Source organism: Taudactylus pleione, unplaced genomic scaffold (assembly GCF_031769625.1).
Source record: "Taudactylus pleione unplaced genomic scaffold, aTauple2 ptg000046l, whole genome shotgun sequence".
NCBI classification, from domain to species: Eukaryota; Metazoa; Chordata; class Amphibia; order Anura; family Myobatrachidae; genus Taudactylus; species Taudactylus pleione.
The window spans coordinates 15,814,565-15,829,649 of NW_028284448.1; the positions used below are offsets into that span (position 1 = coordinate 15,814,565).

Here is a 15,085-nt window from a genome sequence, read left to right on the forward strand (position 1 = left end):
TGGGCTGGGGAGGGGGGTTTCCAGGCAACCGGAAACCCCCCCTGCGTTTGCCTATGGCTATCATGCTGTCCCAAAAGCTAAAACATTGAGATTTGAATGAACATGCAGGAATTTGAAGTCTGTCTAATGCTCTGATTAGCTACATGCGTATGGTTAGTTTTGCAGTGCTTAAACTGCATTTTATATCTGAAGATTAGAATAATTGTAATCAAAACATTAGGCAGTGACATAAAGCTCATGACCACAGCTTGTGCGAGCGGCCTGGCGATGATCGCGATTATCGCGACCATCGGCATTGCGAGGAGACCCTTGTGGTAGGGTTTCAGCAATCGCAATGCCAAGTGGACTTCCAGCTCTAATAGAGCCGGAAGTCCACTACTGACATCATGAGTGATGTCAGTAGGGCCACCCACAAACAGCAGGTGTTCCTTTCAGGAACGCCTCCGTTTGTACAGCCGCCTCCCCTACCGGCCTACAAAATGGGACGAGCTGTCGATCAACATCGACAGAACTTGAAGTTCTCACTCGCTCCAGGGCTCGAGCACGCGTGCGCACTGGCCACCATCGACCCGCTTGCGAGCGCTATGTGCTCGCGAGCGGGTCTGAATCAGGTCCAAAGTCCATTCAATGCCAGCAGAGATCATGAAACAGTCAAAGCACATGTTAAAACGTGAAGAAAGCTTCCCCTTTAAATGCCCTTCTTTGTACATGACTTGCCTGTATATGTCATGGACCTGTGTATTTGATGATTAATATGAAAAACTGATTGTAACTGGTTAATGTATATTATTATATTATATATTCCATGCAATCAATTACAGTAGGTCTGCCTACTTTAAGAGTAGCAGCATAGGGCCTGATTCCGAGCAATATGGTCGCATCTATGATTTTTTTGAACTGTGCTTACACCTGAAGCACAGAAGTCAGCTGGTTATCCACTTGTGGCTAAATGGACAGCAACAGAGTGTTTGCTGATATAGATGGCTCCTCATTCATGGGTGTTTGCCCCATATGGTGCAAGATGCTTGGTGCCACTTAGGTGTTTCGCCACAGGTAGTGATTTGTACTTTCTGTTGTGTTTTGCGTCTTATTCACATTGTATGTGCATACAAAAGGGCCTGATTCAGAGATGTACGCTAATGCAAAAATGTGCTAATGGTTGCAAAGGCCACCTGAGCTTAAGGACGCCCACTGCTGCCTTCTCATCTGCATACAATGTCGCTAACCTGCATAAACATCGGTTACATCGACGCACATCGAGCAACCATCTTGACTTTGCGGCAGGACTGACCAGCCGCAGATACTGCAGCTCTCCTCACATGCTGAGATCTCATGCTGCGTATGTAATCGCAATGGCTAATTTATGCACACCCATGAAACAGCATTCAAACTGTCCGACATGTCTGCATTTTTCTGAAACCCACCCCCCGTTACCACCCGCAAACACTGACTACCGCATTGCGAGTTATACACATGCACCCTGGCAAACAATTGCTCGATCTGCAGATATATCTGTTAAGTGTGTACCCAGCATTAGTAATCAGTGTACTCTTGCATTGTACTTTTGTTGCATTAGTTATGCAAATAAAATTCAAATTTTAGGACAAAGTCTCTGGCGGCATGCTTGGCGCAGACACTTTGTGTGCGTCTCTGAATCAGGCCTATAATCTTTAAACCATCCATACTCCAGAAGTTATTTACAGTATATCATATAAACTAAAGCAAATGCAATTTATTGGTTTTTATTTTCATTGTCTATATTTTCCTTCAGCAATGTTTTTTCAGTCGTTGATGAAATTGATTGTTATAATATACAATGTTGTTATTGTTAAACATCCTTTTCCTATTAATACTATTTAATAGGACAATTATATTTTCAAACATGGTTAATAAATGCAAATAAATGAAATGTGGCCATTCCAATGGAATATTTGGGATTTACATAATCAGGTTGTTCCTTCTATTCACACAAATCCTTTGCTGGCTTATTTGAAAAGACTCTCTTTAGTAAATGTGGACATTTTGCTCAGGAAAATGCAATTAAGCAGCAGCACAAGTGTATTTAAATATTAATGAGGCTTTCTAATGCATTTTGTCCTCTGAGGCAGATGGAAAAACTATTGCTTTATATAGCAAGTTTAATAAAGACTTTGTCATATACAGAGCTTTAAACACAATCCAATCCCCATTTTTATTAAATATATTGCATACATAGTATTTTGATAAAGGCAGCACCATCATTTATTTGTTGAGGTCCGATGCTGTAACAGAAGAAATACATTATTATAACAAAACATGTGCTACTCAATAACAAAATAAAGTTCTCTAGACCATAAACTTTTAAACAATATAAAACACACATAAGGGAAATATAATAGCCTGCACTATTCTAGCAAGTTTGACCTATGTTTTGAAGCGGCAATCATTTAAAAGGAAAACCTGGTTGGATCTTGTATTGGTGTGCACAGCAGTTGCATGGCCAGGTCCAAACCTAGAAGTAAGTGATAGTGTAAGCTATAAATTTACTTTTTACTAGACACTGGAACGGGCTCTTATCGCAGCTTGTGTCCTGGCAACCTTACATTGGTAAATAAATACACTGAACAAATATTACTTAATGCCCGTGATATGCTATCTGGTTTTTCAATAAATAAATAGGTGTGTGTGCATATATGATTTGTTGTTAGTTACCATAAAGGACATTTTTACAAGTCAGTTAGAAAAATGTAAGCTTTTTAAGTTGTATCAGATCCTATTAGTACATTGTCCTGGAGATGTGCAATGTGGCTTCGGCTGTCTGTAGTAGTGGAGAGGTAAAGCCAGGCCTAGTAGAAACCAGTAAGCCTGTGAAAATGCTTTAGGAGAGTGGCACGTTTCTGTGCCTCCACTCTGTCCAGGCCAATAAAAATGTTTTGATCCGTGGCTAGTAGGTGGGTACCATTCCACCTTCGATATATTCCTAGCTCTGCACTTCATTGAGCAGGAGCATTGGAGCAAGCACAGGGAGAGGAGGGAGCAGCATGTGAATAATGAAGCTTCTTCCACGCAGTGAATCACAGAACGGGGCTTTCTGGCAAATGCACCAAAGCCATGAAGGGAGAAGTGCTGAACTACCCAGCACCAGCCCTGCTAAAGCATTTCTAAACATAACAGCTGCAGTGAAATGTCAGAGTGACACTAACAATGCATTTTACCTTCATATGCCATATAAACATTTCAGCTTAGGACGGTTGGTCGTCCAGGCCACACTGCAAGGAGAATTCTGAAGCAGGTGCAAGCTGGCTAAACTCTATAAGCTGGGTGCTGTCACATATCCTTAATGAGCTACAAATGGGCTTAATAAATCACCCTCCAGGCAAGAAGTATGTCTCTGCAATTACTCAATAGTCAAGTACAGTGCCAATCCTAAAAAGTAAAACCCTAAATACTCTGGTTGTTTTAATGGATGAGATATATATAAAAAAAAATATGTGGTAGTTTGTCATTATCAAATTGCATAGACATATCTCCCAACATTGCCCAAGTGTAAATTGGGAGAGTGAGTGGCATGGCCGCAGGCAGATTGGACACTGGGAAAGCGTGAAAGTTCCCATGGTCCCCTCTGCCAGGCCTGTTCACACTACCATTGGATCGGCTTATACTGCCAGCTGGGCCGCTTCATAAGTCTTCCCGGTCAGCTGCCTTGCTTCTGGAATTTGCATTCCACCTTAGAACGAAAACCGGAAGTTGTCATCTGCTCTGGCTAGCGAGTACTTCCAGGTGCCGGTAGCAGTGGCGTGCTCCAGGCACTGGTTCCAATGGGGGACATACAGTACTCACCTTCACCACCCCTATAGCCTCCAGAACAAAACTGTAACCTGCCTTACCCCACCTCCGCACCCTGGCCTTCGAACATACCCTGGCCCCAAGGACATACAGGCATTGTAGCGGGATCAGCATAAAGCCAGAGAAGCAACTGCAGCAAAAGATGCAAGAAAGACCCCAACTGCGTCCAACTCAGAATCAAGCACTGTGATTAGGAATCCCACCCCACTCTACAGACAACACCCCCTCAACAGACCCCGTCCCCATTAGGGGTGCTTCCATAAATTTCCTGTGCTGGATTTTCATCCCTCTCCGCCCCTGGCCACATCACAGGGTGCATGGTCATCCAAGGTGGCATGGCTTCTACTCTGATCAGCGTTTTTCCTGCATGCAGTGAAGGCATCTGTCTCTGCTGTGTGCAGCACAGGCATACCTCCACATTCCCTGCAGTTATGACTGGCCGTGGGGTGGCAGGACAGTACCCTGCAATCAGGACTGGCCTGCCAAAATCAGAACGGTTGGGATGTAGTGGCACATATATGTTCTGAGATGCAGATGTTCTGCACTTTAGCTGAAATGATAGAACTAAGATTCAGCTAAGATGATCTGCAGTTCCTGCATAGTTTCACCTCTAGCTGCAATGGTGAAAATAAAAATGTGTGACATACAGTAAGAATTCATGCTTATTGCTAGTAAGAACACTCTATTCTTCACATTCATCATAATAAGTACACTTCATGCACTTTCAGGCAGAGTGGATTGAAGTAAAAGCAAAATGAAATACAATGAAATGTTGGCTAAAATGAAGAGAGAATAAAAAATGCATGCTGTGCATGTATACTTTATGCTATACTGAAATATAGGCCCCATAATAAAGGTGTGTAGGAAGCCAGCTACAGCGTATGGCATCCATTTACCCTGCTTTGCTGACAACAAGGAATAATTATGTTGTGTTCGTATCGGGAGTAGGAGGGAAAGTTCATGTCTGGACATGTGTAGCCTCGTGGAAAAAGTCTTATTTCATTCACTGACAAGCACCACTATGATGGCCAGCAATATTTCCCATGGGGCAGTCATGTTTAGAAAAAATACAAAAAATACAAAAATCAATATTGACTCTTGACACATTTTCATTTACATCAGAGCAAGGCTTTCAGTCCCAGCACAAATCAATAGGCAGCTTTTAACACTACTCGTCCGGTTTTGTTCTACGGAAAACAAGAAAGAATAGCTTAACAAAGCTTAAAGTTTTGCAATACGCTTTGGATGCATCTCTTCCAGCAAACAGGTACCAAAGGCAGCGTAGTTCTTTCTACTTTCCATTTGATCGAATGAAAAGTGTAAATTGTAAGATCAATCACTTGATATTTTCTCATTGATTTTGATTGACTGTGGACTGAGGGAAAACACTTCATGCAGGTAATTCAACAGCGCAAAACAATGTTGTCACTGTGCAAATCATTCATACGTACACTTAATCTAATTAATATGTTTGTTTATTCTACCAAAGCATGTTGTACAGGAGTACTTAAATGGTTACGTGCATTAATAACACTTGAATAATAGTTTATATTTGTTTATTTTCCTTTTAAGCCCTGGAGAAGCCATTTTGTCTCTCAGAGTCTCAGACACCACAATTGAATTCAAGCTACATTGGGAAATGAAACTAAACTCTACCTGAACAATTGTGTAGTGTTGCAAAAATTCAATGTGCTAAATAAAAATAGTGTAAATGGTGTAAATTATATAGATTTGAATCCACATCCCAAGCATCAATTTGATAAGCTGTGCCCATAATATTCATAGACCAACTGCGTTGAGCGTGAACTGCATCTTACTAGCGGTGAACAAAACACCAACAGTTAAGTTAGCTGGACGAGTCAGCTCTATGGCCAATAGTTTGATTATCTGCTAATCTGTATCTTCTCAATGGTTCAACCCCCAAATATAGAATGTCTATTTGTTGAATTTGTTATTTCAGTTTACTTTTTTGATAGAATTTGTTGTTCATAAACATTTTAAAATGCAGTTTTATTTTGTATTCTTTATGCTCAATCCAATTACACGTGATGTACTCGCGGGTCATCGCATTTGACGGCAGCCCAAATTTGCATAAAAGTGCTTGCAGCCCTATAAGTCTCGGAGTAAAATAATGCAAATTCTGTCTTGGAGCGGGCAAGCAAGGGGTGCGAGATGCCATGTCGTTGCTGGTGTTTAAATGCCATGGCAACTGCAACTCGCACCCTTCACAATCAATTGGATTGACCCCTAAATGTTTTCATCCCACTTTGTACTGTACTTATCATTTCACCAAATACACAAAAACTGTGAATCTGGATACTTACACTTAAGGTCTATGAACACCATTGCCGTACGTTTTAAAAGAGAATGTAGATAATGTTGGTTCCCATCCAACATTCTTAAAGTTTTTTTTATTTTCTACTATACATTATATAATTGTCAAAAGTTAAAAATGTACTTCAGCACAATACTGTATTTCAACTATGTTCTTACGTTAAAACAATATTTAATTAGAACATGTATTCCAATCCTAAGAGGTATTATCTGGCCTATTGGTTGTTAATGTTTTATAGTATATGTTCTCTACACTGACTGGGATCTCCGGGGAAATGCATACAAGATGCTAATACCGCTTAGTCTAGTAGTCACTACTAAAACAATTGCAATGGCATGTTTAGAGCATTGGTGTGTAAGGGATATAATTGGTGTATTGTGGTTATTGTTACTTGTTTTCCTGACTTATTCATACAGGCTATTACAGTCTATTATAACTTATCACCCACCGAACGGCTATTGTGTACAAATGGGATCTTTTTAATTCTTAATTGAAAAAGTATCAGAATTCTTTTCATAATGAGCTATTTCATTGAACAACTGAGAGTAGAACTGAGATTACTGTTCACTAATACATTGAGCCCAACATGTTATTATTTACTTTAATGTACTTTTATTACTGGTAATATACAGGAAATTTCTCCGAACATCACTGCCAAATATACCATTGCTCTAATAATAAAGCCATATCAAGTTTCTTGTACTACTATTCTATACAGGATATAACTGTCAGTTTCAATATTATAATCTATCTACCATAATGTCAACTGTCACTTATTGTGTATGTCTTAGTGGTGGTGACTTAACATCTTATTTGGTAAATAGGTTATACACTTTTCAGACAACTTTAACCTCTTCAGTGCTAAGGATGAGTATGATGAAGATTTCGCCCACCCTGGAACATACACACTCTGTGGCAGATTTGGAAGAGAGCATCGGCTCCTACTTTGGCTAGCTGGAAGGTCTGTAAATGTGCCCATGTGTAGGATCACGATCCTGTGCATGAGCACAGATTTACAAGCTGGCCGGCTGCTAGGGACTGCATCGGCTGCATCCCTCAAGCTGGGTACACACTAGATAATGTGTGTACCCAGCGACGGCAGATCCCATGGCACGATATATCAGGCGATCTGAACACACTGCATGATCTGGTGTATGACCGCACAATATATCATTCCCGCACTACATTTTGCTAAGAAGTTCTGAGATATTGGGTGAGATGAGGCAATGTGAAAAATGCTGTAATATCCCCGAAAATGCAGTTTTCGGGGGTTTGACCACATTTCTCATATGCACCAAGCCCTGGAATGCGATTCAGAGAGTGATGTGTGAGGGATGCTGCGTCATGCATCCCACCTAATGGGTTCTAGTGCCAGTAGAAAAGACATTGCAAGATATAATTGTGACATAAACTAATAAAGTAATATATGATTGGTACCTTTAATGGCTGGTGCATGTTTTGGCGGGTAGCTGAGGTTCCTTTGCCAGACAAATTTGAAAATTATAAATTTTTCTCCATGAAGGGACCATGATGCCCCAAATTTGCTAGCATTTGTAATATTCTTTGGCTAGCCATTAACCACTTACCTGGCGATGTCGCATGTAATGCGACTGCAACCAGAAGTGCTTCAGCTGGCAAGGTTGCATCACATGCAACGCCACTGCCTCGCTTTGTGCCCCGCGTTTAGAAGTGGAGATATCTCCTCTGACTCCCCGGGCACGGCATTCTGGAGCACATGTTCCGGGGATCAAATGCTACATGTACTATTTGGCTGATCTCTGCAGAGATCAGGTGCAACAGGGGGCACTGATCAATTCCCCCCTAACACACGCTCGGCATGTAGGGGAGGGGATTAATATGCCCATGGGGGTTGGGTGGGGAGTAGGGTGGTAACCCTGGCATAAGGATCTAGTATCAGTCGGAGCGGGGTAAAATAAAGCAATATGATGGAATGGTCAAATAATAAAAAGACTGGTCACAGGGTAGGATGAGGGGGGGGGGGGGGTGATGCAAATATACAGGCTTTTTACAGGGGGGGGGTCAGTTTATAAACCTGATTTTTTTTTTTTTTTTTACTACTAATGGTGTGTGCATGGGGATGTACTTTTAGGATTTATGACCACTGGGGGGGGTCTATTGCTAATGTGAAGTAGAAAATAATTGCTAATGGGGGAGCCTATGCATACGAGAGGGAGGGGGTGCAAAACACCCCCTAAACATATTATTTTTTAAATTAAATATTTACATATATTATTAAAAATACTGTTTAAACTTTATTAAATAAAACTGACAATTTCTGAGCGATTTTGTGAATAAAAAATATTATCAGTTAAATGGTTAATAAAGTATCGCTTTTGTTATTATTTACCACACAAACCTGTAGACACTGACAAGACATGCAATCTACTGTACATTTTCAAGATACTATCTTTTAGTTCCACAAGATTCTAATAAAGCAATGTTTAGGATGGTAAAGCTGGCCAAATACTTGCAGGTAATATTATTGCACTTTCTGTGGAGTATCTTCTTATATTCTCAACATAATATAACAAATTGTGGTCAAATTATTTTTAAATAGTAACTACTTAAAGGGCTATATTATCATGAACGTAACCTAATATCCTCCATATGGCAATGTAACAAATTTAAGGCATAAACAACATTGGTGACATTTAATTTCATGGGATTTATTGCTTAGAAAACACTGTTACATTGTTACTCTCTGAAATTGCATTTCACAAATCAAAGTAGCATTTCATGTCCCAAATTGCGTCACTGCGTGATCCAAGATGATGATATGCTACACTGTTATTGAAAACTGCTTGTAGATTACCCTTAAAGCAAAATATAACAATATCATTGATGCTAATATGGCTAGACAGAACCCACATAACATAACAGTTTACACCCATAGAAGTACAATGGTAGTACACATGAACCCTTCCGATAAAATATATACATAACTTTTACAATCTGTGAATCAGGACAAGGGGCGTGGATGCTTTGTGATGGGGCATTCATTCTGCAATGTAGAGTTACAGTGGATGTAGCATACTTCTAAACTTCTCCACCATGGGAGATAGGGCCTGATTCAGAGCCGCTCGTAAGCGGCCGCTCGTTCGTTCCGAGCGATGTTTGCCCAACTGCGCATGCGTACGGATCGTAATACGCATGCACGAACCAGTCAGTGCGGCCGAAAATCGTTTGTTCGCTAAATAGTGAATGCCTGCTATTTTGAGTGACAGAATGAGGCGTATGTGGGTGGTAACAGGGGAAGGTGCTTGAAAATGGGGAGTGGAGATCCGAATGCAGGCGTGCTTAAAGGTCAAAACGGGCGTTTTAAGGGTGTGCATAATTAATACAGCAGCGTCATTGACCACGTCACTGGGTTATTTTATAGCCAGAACTGCTCGCAAGATTGTGGTAGCAAAAACCAACCACAAGAATAGCGAGCAGTTCATACGCTGGTCGATGTACTCGATCAATCTAATAAATAGCGGACATGACGTAGGATGTGAGCGGCCAGGGGGCGTATTTTTCAAAAAACGACCGCAAGTTTTGTTCGCTCGTTCAGACATAGAGGCATGAACAGACCGCAAAGAGCGAACGGTTCATTTGAATAGCCATCCCTATTTTCTGGACGAACGACCGCAAATAGCGTCCGGCTCTGAATCAGGCCCATAGTCTGCGGATAGGACAGAGCCCTGAATCAGGACTTTGCAGCTGAAAAAGTACAGTTGGGCTGTATGTGTGGACAAAAAGGCAGGGTTATGGAGCGTACACACGGTCAGATTTGTCAGACTTGTCAGATTTGTCAGATGAACGATTGAACGATTAAACGATCTGAACGATTTGAACGATTTTACCAAAGTTTTGAACGATTTAAATGATTTGAACGATTTGAACGATTTGAACGATTGAACGATTTTTGACTGCATTAAAATGAATGGAATCGTCCAAGTCTGACTGCAAACCCATCAGATGTCAGATATCGTTATCTGACAAACGGGAACGCGCATCGTTGATCGTCCATCGTTCAGGCATGTCAGATATGAACGATTTTCCTTCAGATATGAACGACTGAACGATTTTTAAATCGTTATCGTTCATATCTGAAGGAAAAATCTGATCGTGTGTATGCACCATAAATTGACATTTGTTGTATTTAGTTTCTTATGGCCATATAAGTGTGCCACACACAGTCACAGTACTGGGACCAATGCAGTGCAACACAGCAGCACATTTTCTCAAGATGCAATGATCCCGATTGGTATTTCTAATTAAGCGTACTTCATGTCCATTGGTACAATTGTGCAAAAGTAAACCCTTAAATATCTGTATCAATAAAGAAGATGGAAAATGTATTGATGAAATTATATCTCATGCATGTGTAGAGTAAAAAAAAAAAAAAGTTACATACAATTGTAGGCTGTGCTCCAGAGTGAGGAAGGTCCAGGTGGACGGGGCGGAGGTATATCATTGCTAATCATAGCCCCACCCCTTCTGACCATCCAACCAGGGATTCTGAAGAGGTAAGTATACTAATTATATGGGTGCAACGCACACCCTGCACTTATTATAGATACGCCACTGACTTGAAGGGAGTTATATTAAATAATCAATAGCTTGGGTGAGAGTAGATGTGTTTCGGTGGTTGTAGATGAGAGTTATTTAATTCAAATTAAGATGCCACAGCAGTCCCCTATTAATATGTGTCAATGTGTTTCATAGATATATCTCTAATACATTGAGGGCTAAATTTAAGAACGAGTCATAATCCCTTTAGCACATGCTATAGGGGTTATGACATCCGTTAGTACTTAGCAAACAGCAGTAAGCTCAGTTTGACACTGTTTATGACTACTGCTTATACCATCTGTAGATGGCATTAGAAGTATGGTCCCCATTGCCAGCAATGAGTACCCAGCAAAAGTCCTGCCAGGTTGCAATACTATGCACATGCGCAGAAGGCCTCACACATGCACATTAGTAAGCAACCCATCGCCGGTTTCAGTAGGCTGCAGCAAATCAGACTATGGGGACACCGCTGGACCTCACCAGAGAGGTAAATTATGATTAATACCTGTAGCATATTCGTTAGTATCACAGTGAGACTAAACAAAATATTCTTTCAGAACTAATTACCATTTTTATACGGAGCCCTATTACTGTACAAAGTAAAAACAATGATGTGCAAAGTTGGCAAGTTGCTTTCTCTACAAACCTGCCAAATTTATGTCCAAACATGGACTGTTTGTAATACAAATTCTTAAGAGGCTACCATATGGAGCAAACACGTTTTAAAGAGCACATTATTAATATGATTGAAAATATTTATTTATAAATTGCCAATATTCAGCACTTTATAAATGAAACAAGCCTGGCTATTAAAGCTGCACTACCACCTATACGTCACATTTTACTAATCTCCCTCCTCCCCTAGTTGGAATCCAAGGTGATGGTCCATGCAGTCATGTTTCCCAGGGTTCCATTGTTCCTCTCACAGTCCCAGACCAATGAATGGATCAATCAGAATCTACAGTCCAAAAGACTGAGGCTTACATTTGGCACTTTCCACCCTCCACACAGCCATTTTAGAGTGGGCAGCGGAATGATGCTGGTCATGCTAGAGATTGCATATTGGTCCAGCAAGAGTGCGATAGGAAAAAGTGATTGTGAAGTAATATAATGCAGTAGCATATAGAAATATTGGTTTAGGGGTCAGTAGATTGCTGTTGGGATTCAAGAAGAATAGACTATGGATGTTAAGATGGTTGTTTGGGATTTTGAAAAGCAAATTTAGCATACCTAAAGAGGATCTGCCGTACATGCACATGAGATCAAAAGAAACCTGTGTTTATCTAGGGACTAAAGAGGTCAGTTTTCAAAGAAAGCTTGAAGGTTTAGATGCTAGGCTAGGGAACACGTTTATACAAGAGAAGAAATTGAACAGAGTGGGCTCAGCCTAAAAATTGTTTGTAAACAGAAATGTAAGTATGTAATAAGCATGAATGAGAAGATCAGATCTTGGACAGAACGGGGTGAGTTGGGATTTTTGAGACAAGTGAGATGTATGCTGACCATTTTCTCCAGCATGCCAATATACAGCATTGGACTGCAGGAGGGAACATTCATTAGTTTGAGTTGCAATGAGAGATCTTGGGATAAATTTACTAAACTGCAAGTTTTTAGAAGTGGAGATGTTGCCCATAGCAACCAATCAGATTCTACTTAACACTTATCTAGCACCTTCTAGAAGATAATAGCTAGAATCTGATTGGTTGCTATGGGCAACATATTTACTTCTAAAAACCTGCACTTTAGTAAACATACCTTATAGAGTGTGTATTTTGTCACCAACAGAGTCTATCAGAGTCTACATTAAAAAGCCAGCACAGGTTTGTACAGTACAGCCACTATAGGTTTAGATCCTGTATACTAAATCCATATCAGATTTGGTATGGTCTGCATTATAAAGTCACAAAAGATTTTAAGGTTTTCTATAGAGGCCATCAGATATTTGGTCTGCATTTTAGAGTGGCCTTTAAAATATGGTCGGTCTGGAATAGCAAGTGTTAACATTATGTTTTCATTGGTAGTCATGAGGGGATGTAGTCAAGAGAGTGGCGGCCACGAGGCCGCCAGTCTCTATGCCGACGCTGAAATCCTGACAAGGGAGGTAATATAGGCATCAAAATACCGACACCTATCTTAATCCCTACACCGGAATCCAGGAGGACGCGTGCCCGAACGAGGTTAAGTCCGGTGCGCCCGTACTGTTAGCCGTGGGGGGGGGGGTAGGTTTAGGGCAGTTATCGGGGTTAGCGTTAAGTTTTGGTGGGGTCCGGGTTATGCACACCTATGTGGGAGGCTTACGGAGAGGCACCACTGGTGGGGGGGGGTTAGGTTTAGGCACTAATGGGGGAGGGTTAGGTTTAGGTACGAAGGAGGCGTACGTAGGTTCAGGAACTAATGGGGAGGGTTAGAGTGCGGGTGGGGAGGGTTAGGCAACAAGAAGGGAGGGTTAGGGGGGGGAGGGTAAGTATACTTACCCGACCCCTGTCAGGATACCAACCATAAGGATGCCGTCGTCGGTATTGTGACAGGAGGCATCCCGTTAGCCAGCATTACATACCGATTCCATTATGAGAATGCTATCTTTGGGGGGAATTCAATTCAACGCAATGTTGAATAGCCGCGGGAGGGAGCTCCCGCAGCTATTCAATACAGCGCGTTGTTTGGGCGCGCTAAGGATTTCTTCTCGCAACCCCCTGGGGATGCGAGGAGAAATCCGACCAAAGTGCCGGTCGCGCAGTTGTTTTTCTGCTTAGCGTGGTGCTAACAGCCGCGCGCCCTGCACTTTGGTCAGAGAATGCCGGTTAACGCGCCTTAACACCCTTGTTAAGGCGCGATAACCGGCATTCTGCGACCATGCAGCGCACTGAATTGAATAGCTCCAGGAGTTCGCTCCCAGCACTATTCAATTCGTGTTGAATTGAATCGCCCCCTTTATTTTAAAAAGGTGACTAGAATTTTCTTTGTAGTGTATAGAAGTCAGATTAACATTTTGTCATAATACGATTAAAAACTTCATACTTGAATAAGGATAGAAATGCACCAGTGGAAATGGAGAGCTTACAGATATTAGGGTTGAGTGGACCTTCAGGCCTGGGGTGCTTGGGATTCGGGGATATTCCCGGTGGACCCCGATGTTTCATAGCCATGCCCTCTTTTGCAAGAGGGCGGGGCCTAGGCACAGGTCACCAGCAGGGTTCATTATAGCAGGCTGTTATGTTAACTGACCCAGCTGCTAATCGCTCCCCCCCTGCTCTGGGCTGTCTCACATCACCTGTGGCCAGGCATCCCGTGCTGTTCACTAGGAGTTTGTTTACAGTCTTGTCTGCAGAGTCCCGGCTGGTGTTAGTTGCTGCCCCTCCCCAGGACCAGCCACCAATGAGGTATGTTTGTCTCTCCTAGACACGCCCCCCTCTCTCTCCACTGACTCCTGCGGTGGCTTCCTTCTCCATGCACAGAGCTACCTGCATTCTGACAGTCACTACAGTGAGTGTGAGGTTGGCTGGGGGCGTCTGTATACTATGCAGCATGGATTGCTTCATGTCTCTTCATGTCTCCAGTAAATGGCTGCAGGTAATAAAGTGTAACCTCCCAATACACACACCTACACGTGTCCCTTTTCTCTACATCCCTGGAAGCCTTATCTCTGGAATGTAACAGACCCTCTTGTCTTGTAACCCTCTCCCGGCCAGCATCCTATTCTATGAACTATGTAACTAGAATATACACTGTATATGTATGTATGTATACTAAGTACGTGTATACTATGTATATGTATGTATGTGTATACTATGTATATGTAATGTATTTGTGTGTAAGCATGCATGTATGTGTATACTATGTATATGTATGTAGTGTACATATGTGTACGCTATGAATATGATTGTATGTGTATACTATGTATATGTAATGTATATGTGTATGTAAGCATGCATGTATGTGTATACTATGTATATGTATGTATGTATGTGTATGCTATGAATATGATTGTATGTGTATACTATGTATATGTATTCTAGGTATTTGTGTATGCATAGATCCAGTAAATGTCTTCTATGTATAGGATTGTTTATGTACACTATGTATGTAGATATATACAGCATATATATATATACAGTATGTGTGTTTATGTAAACTATGTATATTATTGTTAGTTTAATAAAAGGGGCACCAATTATTGCTACTATCAGGGGCGGATTGGGACAGCGGGTAAGTTCCCGCAAAGGCCGGTCACATAGTCCCCTCGGCTGGGCCAGCACACACTGTCACTGACAGCGGCCGAGCAGGCCCGGTTCGGTTTGGCTCACACTGTTGGCTGGAGCTAGCCGGGAGCAGCGGCTGCGTAACATG

The 15,085-nt window shown here is 41.6% G+C and overlaps 1 protein-coding gene across 1 annotated transcript in view; it reads right to left on the reverse strand.

Annotated features, from left to right (window-relative positions):
* Positions 1–15,085, reverse strand: part of HS3ST5 (heparan sulfate-glucosamine 3-sulfotransferase 5) — a 355,487-nt gene that overhangs the window by 52,463 nt on the left and 287,939 nt on the right. The gene's annotated exons all lie outside the window — the stretch shown is intronic.